We start from the raw sequence: 10,944 nt of genomic DNA, 5'->3' as shown, positions 1-10,944 counted from the left end.
TCACCCAATATAATAGTGTTTGGAGAGACCTTCATACTTTCCAGTGTTCTCAGGAAGGCCGCGTGGGGTTCCTGGGTTTGGGAGGGTGGTCTGTAGCAGGCTATAAACTGGAAGGCAGTTTTACCCACTGTTAGTTGCACATGGATAGTCTCTGATGCTTCGTGCTGTGCCACCAGCCTGGAGGTGTGGGTAGTCCAGGGAGGTACGTCTCAGGTCATTCACACCAGCATGGACAATGACTGAGTCATATTTGTACTTGCCTTGGAGTGACCTGAGTGCTTGTGTTATGTGGCGGATCCTAGCGCCAGACAGGCTGCTCACCGTGACCTTCTCCTTGTTCAGCCTGGTGAGCGGGACGTCAGTGTGCCTGACGATAGAGTCACCTATTACAAGTGTATCAGGTGTGTTGTTTAGCCTTAAGGGCTGTGACTGTTCGGCACACTGGCTTTGTGAGATATGTGTTGCACGTGTTTTGTTTTGGGGTAGAGGTTGCTTGGGTGCCTGCTTTGGAGGTCTCTGCTGCATAGGCAGATCTTTATTTAGAGCCTCCGAGTATGTTTTTGTGTGATTATGTGTTTGGTTTGCTGTCGTGGTAGGTCTATGTGAGACTGGAATTGTAGTGAGTGTGGTTTCCTTCTCCTCCTGACTGGTTATGCCAGTACTGAGTTGAGAGAGCTTAGCCTCCAGTTTGGCTATATGGTTGCATCTCTCACATGTGTTGGAATTTGTTGGGAGGAGGAGAGGGTTGTCTGTGTACATGAGGCAGTTGTAACATTGCCTCAAGATTCCCATATTCACCAGCTGGACCGGAGAGGAGATTGACAACTGACCTTTGGACATGCTAGAATAATATTGGGAATTCCTTTATAATTGAAAACAAGGGCCAATGGGGAGCGGGGGTGTAGTGCTTTTAATTTTTAGTGCCGACTTATAATTGCTTTAGTGAGCAAGTACCAGGTAACAAGTGCAATGTGTTACAGGTAACTTAAATGCAAAAACGACAAACAGTAACTTTCTTTCAAGCGAAGCAAGGAAATAAGTACAGTAAGCAATGCAGATATCACTAGGGATCCACAGAAGCGCCGAGAAGCTGCGTTTTAGGTGGAATTAGCGTTCCAGGGAAATAACAAGCATACAAAACAAAGCTAGATTCAGCAGGCCTGGATCTAGTCTATGCTACAGCAAACAAGGTGTACCAATTTCAGTAAGATACAGTTCAAATATTCAGGCACTATAAACCTCTAACCAGAAATTCCCAGCTCAGAAGGGCAGAGTCCAGCCTCTCCTCCCACAAGAGTGCAGACCATGAACCTTCTTAATGTAAAATAACTGGCCTGAAGCCCAAGTGCTTAAACCAGAGCTAATACACTTTAAGAGTAACAGACACTGAGCTCTCAATCAGCAGTTCCCAACTTAGAAGGATGAAAGCTACCTGTCCTGCCACCACAGTGCATGCCACAAACCTTCCTAATGTAGAACAACTGGTCTGAAGCCCAAGTGCTTAATCCAAAAGACTTAGAATGATAGCTACACTTTAACCAAGTTACTACCAAGCAGTAATAAATACAACTGAATACTTTAAATAATGCCTGGATTAGTGCTCAAGTTATACAAACAAAGCTAGATTCAGCAGGCCTGGATCTAGTCTATGCTACTGCAAACAAGGTGTACCAATTTCAGTAAGAAGAAATTCAGATATGCATGCACTATAAGCCTTCAACCAGAAATTCCCAGCTCAGAAGGGCAGAGTCCAGCCTCTCCTCCCACAAGAGTGCAGACCACGAAACCCTCTTAATGTAAAATAACTGGCCTGAAAGCCCAAGTGCCTAAACCAGAATTAATATACTTTTAGAATAACAGACACTGAGCCCTCAATCAGCAGTTCCCAACTTAGAGGGATGTAAGCTACCTGTTCTGCCACTACAGTGCAGACCACAAACAGTCTCAATGTAAAACAACTGGTCTGAAGCCCAAGTGTTTAAACTAAGGATCTGATGAAGGGCAGAGGCCCGAAAGCGCTCATCTTTTGTGTATCTAATTTCAATAAACAGAAGGAGTTGGTCTTCGAGCAGTGTCCAGTTTTATTGTTTTTTTGGATTAAACTAAAAGGGCTTAGAATGAGTTACACCAAGCAGTAATAAATACAATTGAGAACGTTTAAGATGACGCAAAAGCAAAATAAAGTAGGAAGAAACACAAGTACAGTAAAAGCAGAAGATTTTTTTTTTTTTTTTTAGAAAAGTAGCAAAAGCAGTAGTAAATACAATTCTCATGCAGTGCAAGCTGGCACACTTGAATATGTAGCAATATTAGTCCACACACAGTTTGAAAAAATGTAATTAAATTAAAAAGGACTAAAAGCAAGTGCAGAAAGGGTTTATTAGGTAGAATGCGGTAAAGAGATGTCCTGGGGAGTGTCTTAGATCAAATCTACAGTGGGGCGGGCACTGCAAAAGCCACCAAATTTAAACTACAACCAAGAATAGGGAGGGGGGTGGGGGAGCAGTTTCAACACAGATGTAAGGAATGTGCAAATTATAAAAAATATATATACTGTTTTCTATAGATTTGCAGAGCAGTAAGACACAGATATCAAGCAGACAATTTAGCTCTATAATACAGAATAACACAGAAAATATACTCAGCTCTATAACTTGAAGATAGTTCTGTAAGGCTGTCTCTCAAACTAAGGTTCCAGTTTGAATACAGGTTGTTAATTAAAAGGAGACACAGCACTATCTAAATTATATCAGCTGAAAGACAAGGCAGGAAATGAGGGGGGTGGGGGACAGTTTCAACACAGATGTAAGGAATGTGCAAATTATAAAAAATATATATACTGTTTTCTATAGATTTGCAGAGCAGTAAGACACAGATATCAAGCAGACAATTTAGCTCTATAATACAGAATAACACAGAAAATATACTTAGCTCTATAAACTTGAATATAGTTCTGTAAGGCTGTCTCTCAAACTAAGGTTCTAGTTTGAATACAGGTTGTTAATTTAGGAGACACAGCACTAGCTAAATTATATCAGCTGAAAGACAAGGCAGGAAATGAGGGGGGTGGGGGAGCAGTTTCAACACAGATGTAAGGAATGTGCAAATTATAAAAAATTATATATACTGTTTTCTATAGATTTGCAGAGCAGTAAGACACAGATATCAAGCAGACAATTTAGCTCTATAATACAGAATAACACAGAAAATATACTCAGCTCTATAACTTGAAGATAGTTCTGTAAGGCTGTCTCTCAAACTAAAAAACTCACTATCTGGTTAACTGACTTGCTCAAATCTCACAGTAGGAAAGCAAAGGCTGAGGGAATCAAGCCCTGTACCTTAGGAACTGAAACTCACAGCATTAACCCTCAATGGCAACTTATTTTACTTGCGCCAATGTGTTAACTGGGATAGTCCAACTGAATTAAATAGCCCCTTTTCAGTGGTGGCCAAGAAAGAAAATCTCTAGACACATTTAGAATATAAATTTGGATGCATTAATTGTGTATGTATCAATGTCTGAGAACAATACAATTATATACAAAAGTTTTGTTGTTTTAGTATCCCAGTACAATATAGTTATGTGCAACTAAAAATACAGATACAAAATTCTGTGTGCAAAATAATGAGTGTACAAATGCAATACAAGTACACAATTTGTGTATGCATTATTGTAAGAGTTGTTAAAATAAAGGCAGGAAATAAAGGTAAATAGTTATACCATAAAAGCACTAGTAGATGGCAATAATTCCCTTCCCCTCGCTTGCAATAAAAACAAACACGTGCACACACACACACACACACACACACACACACATCTATATATATATATATATATATATATATATATATATATATATATATATATATATATATATATGTATATGTATATGTATAGATAGATATACATATATATGTTTTTCCCTCACTTCATATTGCAGTTCTTATTTGTATTAGACTAACTTACCTTAAATTTCTCTAAAAACTGTCTAAAATTTCTCTAGATATTAAATAATTGTCATATACTGTGTGTTAATTCTTAGCCATTGTTTTTATATTATATCTAATTATAGGATTACGGGATCATAGGAAATTACTAGGCTGTTGGCATTGAGGCCCTTAAAAGCCTATCTAAGAATATAGCCCATGTTCCGACAAGTCAGCACCGATGCCCCTGTCTAGCAGGGACACAGGTGGAATTCCAGGGGTGTATTTGCTGTTCCCCATCCAGTTATCCAGGTTGTGCTGAAAAAGTGTTAATGAGGTACTCTGCTTGACATGGAGCAGGAGTCTATTCCACAGAAGGAGGAGTCTCTGGAACACAAATCTGTCCCACCAACAAGTCCTATTGATCTCACAGACTGGGTTGAGGTCGCACATGCGGGTTACTCGAATGGAGCTAGACTTGTGGTTATGTAGTAGTCCCATCAAGGCAGCGTCTGAGATTGCTTTGTATGCCAGACAGAGGTCACCTTTAGCCTATCTGCATAGGATAGATGTTTGAGGCCCTGGGTTCTCCTGGCGAGGAACCTCTGTGGTCTCTCCAGCTGCTGCATGTGCTTTGTAAGGTACATTCCGAAAGGGGCACTGTACTCAATAATTCGTCTTATAAGGGAAGAATACAGTGATGTTATTACCAAATTGTCCCTGGATGAGATACCCTTACTAATGAGGTGGGCCATGTAGAAAGCTTTCTATACAAAGGAGGCAATATGGCGGTCAAAAGTCAGTTTGCTGTCAACCTGGGTGCCCAAGTCCCTTACAACTTGTGTGTGTGTGTGTGTGTGTGTGTGTGTGTGTGTGTGTGTGTGTGTGTGTGTGTGTGTGTGTGTATACATATATATATATATATATATATATATATATATATATATATATATATATATATATATATATATATATATATATATATATATATATATGGGTCTACCTGATAACACCGACATGCCAAAACACCGACAACGAAATAACCGACACAACAAAACTGAAAGTTCAAAAACACAAAACTTCACATGCCCGACAAACCACAATCCCGACCATCAACAAAACAAATACCTTTCCCGAAAAACACACACACAACACAAGCACACTAGAAACCTTAAAAACCTACACTAAACCTTACATACACAACTATCTATGCCCTAACCTTAACCCAAACCCTAACCCTAAGGTTCGTCACTATCGCACACTTACCTTTCCCACACCCTAATCCTAACTCACTTAATCCACCCCTAACCCTTAAGTCTGTCAATATAGCACACTTACCTTAACATGTTGGTGTTCTCAGCGTCGGGATTCTCAACTTTCGGTCTTCTCCGTTGTCGATCTTCCGATGTCGGTGTTCTCGTTGCCGGCGTTGTAGACTTTTGGCATTTTCAGGTAGACCTATATATATATATATATATATATATATATATATACATATACATATATATATATATATATATATACATATACATATATATATATACCTATATATATATATATATATATATATATATATATATATATATATATATATACATATATATATATATATATATATATATATATATATATATATAAAAACCATGCTGGTGTGAATGACCTGAGATGTACCTCCCTGGACTACATGAAAAGAGACACAGAGGAGCTCTCTGAGCATGTAGCCCAGGCTGGTATGATCCTGACCTTGAGTAGCATCTTACCCTCACCAAGAATGATGCCACAATATGAAGACAAGATGATCAATTTCAACAATTGGCTTAAGTATTGGTGTCATTCAAAGGGGGTCCAATGCCTGTCTGCCTGGGATGATATGCTCGACAAGCCACGATGCTTTGCTAGGGACGGCTTGCACCTGTCACCCCTGGGCTTTCGGATATTGGCAAAGGCTCTTGCTACCCCCATAGTGCCTTTTTTAGGCAAGGCTTAAAAGACAAACCCACCTCCATAGGTATCACAAGGGATAAGAAACGAAGAGTAATGCTACTCAACGCTAGAAGTCTAAACCTCAAGGTGCACGCACTCGAAACTCTTCTTAGCATGGAGAACATCGATATCTGTGCAGTAACAGAAACCTGGTTCAAGGCTCCTGAGAGCACCCCAGCACTACCAGGTTATACCTCATACCATGCTTTTCGGCCCGAAAACTTGGACCGAACCACAAAAGGAGGGGGAGTATCAATATTCATCAAAGATACCCACACCTCTAGGTTGGTGGCAAAGCACAAAGCATCAGAGACTATCCATGTGCAACTAACAGTGGGTAAAACTGCCTTCCAGTTTATAGCCTGCTACAGACCACCCTCCCAAACCCAGGAACCCCACTCGGTCTTCCTGAAAACACTGGAAAATATGAAGGTCTCTCCAAACACCATTATATTGGGCGACTTCAACTACCCAAACATAGATTGGGAGCATTACTCTAGCTTCAACACCCTTGCCCAAAGGTTCCTAGAATTCATAAACTCAAATGCTATGGAACAACTTGTTACCACTCCCACAAGAGGGGAAAACATACTGGACCTGATCATCACCAACATGGGGACTCTATGCTCCAGACCAGAAGTGTATCCCTCACTGGTAAGATCAGACCATAAACTGATCTCACTGGATATTCACATCCCGACCCCAACCCCTGCCCAGAAAACCACAGTGAAAAACTTCTCTAAAGCAAATTTCACACTCCTCAAAACCGAGGTGGAATCCTTCAAAGCCCCCGGGCCTGTGGAAAACCGCAGAATCCTTTATAAATGCATTCTATGAACACCTTCAGGAATGCATGGATCATGCAATCCCAAATAAAACCAAGACCCAATCCTCCAAAGGCAGACGACCTGTCTGGTGGACCCCAGCCATAAACAAACTATACAATAGAAGGAGGAAGCTACTACATGATAGAGCAAAATCCCAAAAAGGGAAGGCATCTCTGATCAGTATTAGCAAAAAACTAAGGGCACTCATAAAATCGTCAAAGGCCAGCTTCGAGAGAAAAATTGCACAGGACACTAAAGATAATCACAAGGCTTTCTTTAGTTATGTTAGGAACCTGGGTGGGAATTCCCAGATATGCTCAGAATTAGTCCAAAATGACAAAAAATACACTGATCCCACAGACATTGCCAACATCCTAGCTGACCAGTTCATCACAAACTTCTCCCCCCCCCCACCAAAAGGGCAAATATCTATCCCAGCAGAGTGCTGCCCCCCCGACATCTCAGATGCTCAGGTGGGAGCCGCCCTCTCCAAAGCAAAAAACACAGCATCAATGGGACCAGACGGTGTCCCAGGCTGCGTCCTACATGAACTCCAAGAAGAGCTAAACCCAAACATAAAACTACTGTTCAATCTCAGCCTTACTACAGGATATGTACCTAAAGAGTGGCGTACAGCAACAGTGGTCCCTCTCCACAAAGGTGGTGCCTCAACGGACCCTGGAAACTATCGCCCCATAAGCCTGACTAGCTTGGTCTGCAAAGCTATGGAAAGGATCATCATGGACCTCATAAATAAAGATATTGGGGACCTACAGACACTGGATCCTACCCAGTTTGGCTTTGTTAAGGGCAGATCCTGCCTCTTAAACCTGGTTGACTTCTTTGAAACAGTCACCAAGGCCATTGACGAAGGGAAGGTGGTCCACACAGCCTATCTGGACCTCGCAAAAGCCTTCGATACAATACCCCACTCAGGCATTATAGATAAGCTCACCAGCTTAAATATAAACCCCTATGTCACTAGATGGGTTGCAAACTGGCTCAAGGACAGAACCCACATGGTTAGAATTGCTGGAGCCATGTCAGACTCCAAACCAGTTACAAGTGGCGTCCCACAAGGCTCAGTCCTGGGACCTCTCTTGTTTGGTATATATTTCTCGGAGGTACAGGCCAACCCGGAAGGACTGTGGCTGACCAAGTTCGCAGATGACTGCAAACTGGGCGCCATAATCGACTCTCCAGCCGACACAAGCATCCTCCAAAAGGGCCTCATAGAAACAGACAACTGGTGCCAGAGGCATGGCCTCAAGCTAAACGCCAAAAAGTGTATAGTCATCCCCTTTGGCAAAAACAAAGTGCCCACAAATTACCACATAGGTGGTAATCCATTAAGTACAGAAGAAGTCATTAGGGACCTGGGGACCCAAGTTGATAGCAATCTCTCATTTGACAACCACGTGGCCAAAGTGGTTAGAAAAACATTTTATATAGCCCACCTAATCATGAAGGGATTCACATCTAGATTAGGGGAGGTCATCGTGCCTCTTTACTCATCCCTCATCAGGCCCATAATCGAGTACAATGCCCCTTTTGGGATGTACCTTACCAAACACCTGCAGCAACTGGAAAGACCTCAAAAGTACCTCACCAAGAGGATCAAAGGGCTCAAACAGATGCTATATGCTGCCAGTTAAAGAAACTCCAGCTCTACTCAGTGGCATACCGCCTGCTCAGAGGTGACCTGTGCCTGACGTATAAGGCCATGTCCAACCCGGAATTAAGGGACATGCTGCACCTCAAAAAATCCAAATCCCATCGAGCTACACGCTCGAGACTTGAACCTCAGCACTGAAATAAATAGGACATGCTGGAGGGACAGATTCATAACCCAGAGGCTCCCTTCACTATGGAATAAAATCCCAGTCCAGGTTAGGCAGAGTCCCTCATTGACTCTCTTCAAGAGGAATCTTGATGAGTGGATGGGAGATCATAGGTTTACCCCGGGTATCACTTCTGTGTCACTGTTAGATAGAGGCACAGTATACTAACCTCGAAAAAGGGCATAGCAAAATTAATTTAAAATGGGTGGCGAAAGCCAAACATACTCTGGCTAGGCTTATAAATGCCCTAGGGCAGATAGCCTAGTATGAACCTATGAACCTATGAGAGCAACTGGGAATTTAGGCTAGATTCCTCACTGGTCCTCTGGATGGTAAGCATAGTAACTACCTAAATAGAGGTGCATGTGTTTGTGTATGTGTGAATTGGCATATCATTCAGGATAACCTCTCGGCCTCCTGCAACCACGAATGGGATAAAGTAGCTGCTCACTCCTGATCACAAAACATAACAGCAGTGATGTTAACCTCCTGTCCATGACCTGTTGTTTAATAAGTATTTCAGTTTTACCTATACATTGCAACCATTTCTGCACCACTTTTAAATTTGTGTGAAATGTACAGTACAACCTAGCTAAGGAAAAACTTTGCTGATTTGCTGGTAAATGCGTAGATACTTGCTGAGGTACACAAGCTAAAAAATAATAAATTAAATGCTTTCTCCACTAACTTAATTACAGCTTAAAAAGCTTTCATCACACATGCATCTAAATCATCAAGTCTGACAGTCAGTGGGTGAGAATGCTTTGTACATTAACATTAGGGCTGGTGCAGCAGTGTGTCTTTTAAAAAAAATGGCATGATGAAATATTAAACAGTATAAAAGTTAATGCCCTTTAAATAAAAAAACTCTCTCTTGATTGTTGATGCATTGTCTAACTTTGCTATGTGAACAGTTAAAAATAATGAGGACCATCTTGTTTGGTGTCTTGGCATTGTTAGCTCGTACAGTACAGTCAATGTGGTATTTTGCCCAGTTTTACTTTTTGAAATAAAAATAAGAGAATTACAATTGATTTTACTTTGTTATGCATCCTCGTATGAAGAAAACATTTACATACAATAGAAGCTGTTTTCTCTTTACTGAACTTGCCTGACTTATTGCACATTAATTTTAAATGGTAAAAATGAACATGGTATTATTGCTATTGTATCCAGACTATACAATGTCTAGTTTTGATTCAAAGCAGTTATGTGCTATTTAGTGTACAGCAGTTTTGTACTAAAGAGCTGAAAATTAATTTGCAACTTTTAATAACTAAATGCCATTTTATAACAGCTTTCCATATGGTTTGTGTACAGTCCCTACAAGTATTAGTGGGTGTTATAAAGGACAGAGCTGCATGTTTACACTTAAAATTAAAGATTAGAAGCCTTACATAACCGGCACATTCTCACATGGTAGTATTACTTTTCACAACTGTACTTTGCTGCTCTGTGATTGCCCTTAAAATATGAGGTATACCTGATGACAGATGCCCTGTGAGATTATTACCTTTATCTGATATCCAGCTTTGCACAGGTCCACAGTTTTTATGTACTAACTGGATACAAAATGGGAAAGTCCTCTTTCTGTGCTAATTTTGGAGGTGATTACATGAATGAAGTGATTCATGCAGCACCCCCTCTAAAGCCAGCATTTAAATTCTGCTGCATTTACAAAGAAATTGAATTTATAACAACAAAAATGGCATTGGGTGTAACGATAAAACAACCAAGAACCAAAAACACACTGTGACAGCAGAGGAACAACTGAAAAACGCCAAATAGTGTAGTAAAGTTTAATCACCGCTTTCATAAAAACTTCCTCAGAATTAAGTACACAATAAAATCAAACTGTTTAAATACACTCCATACTAATTAAAAGCACCAGTCATTCAATAAGTAAAAATTAACAAGATTCTGTTACAATGTTAACTTCCTTTCTTTTAAAAAGCACTTGATGTTTATGCTTTCATTCAGCCCGGGTGGACTGTCAGCACCCAATCTTAATTGCCATAAGGTCTCCTTTCTTTCAACCATGTTTTTGATGTTTCTCCCTCTCAGGACTTTGGTAATATATTCTAAAATAGCAAAATAAAACTTTTTGAACATAGTGCACACCAAAGTATGCCTATATGTAGCATTATTAGTGTATTTAAACAGTTTGATTTGATTGTGTAGTTATTCTGAGGAAGTTTTTACGAAAGCGGTGATTAAACTTTACTATGCTATTTGGAGTTTTTGAGTTGTTCCTCTGCTGTCACAGTGTGTTTTTGGTTCTAAGAAATAGAATTTGACTAAATGATCCACAAATCCATGACCTAGGCCCCATATGCTATAATATCATATCTCAGTGATATTAT

The sequence above is a fragment of the Protopterus annectens genome, chromosome 11.part0, assembly GCF_019279795.1.
Source record: "Protopterus annectens isolate FY-2018-M chromosome 11.part0, PAN1.0, whole genome shotgun sequence".
NCBI lineage: Eukaryota > Metazoa > Chordata > Ceratodontiformes > Protopteridae > Protopterus > Protopterus annectens.
The sequence above is the reverse complement of the archived record's forward strand: the minus strand, read 5'-3'. Positions refer to the sequence as shown.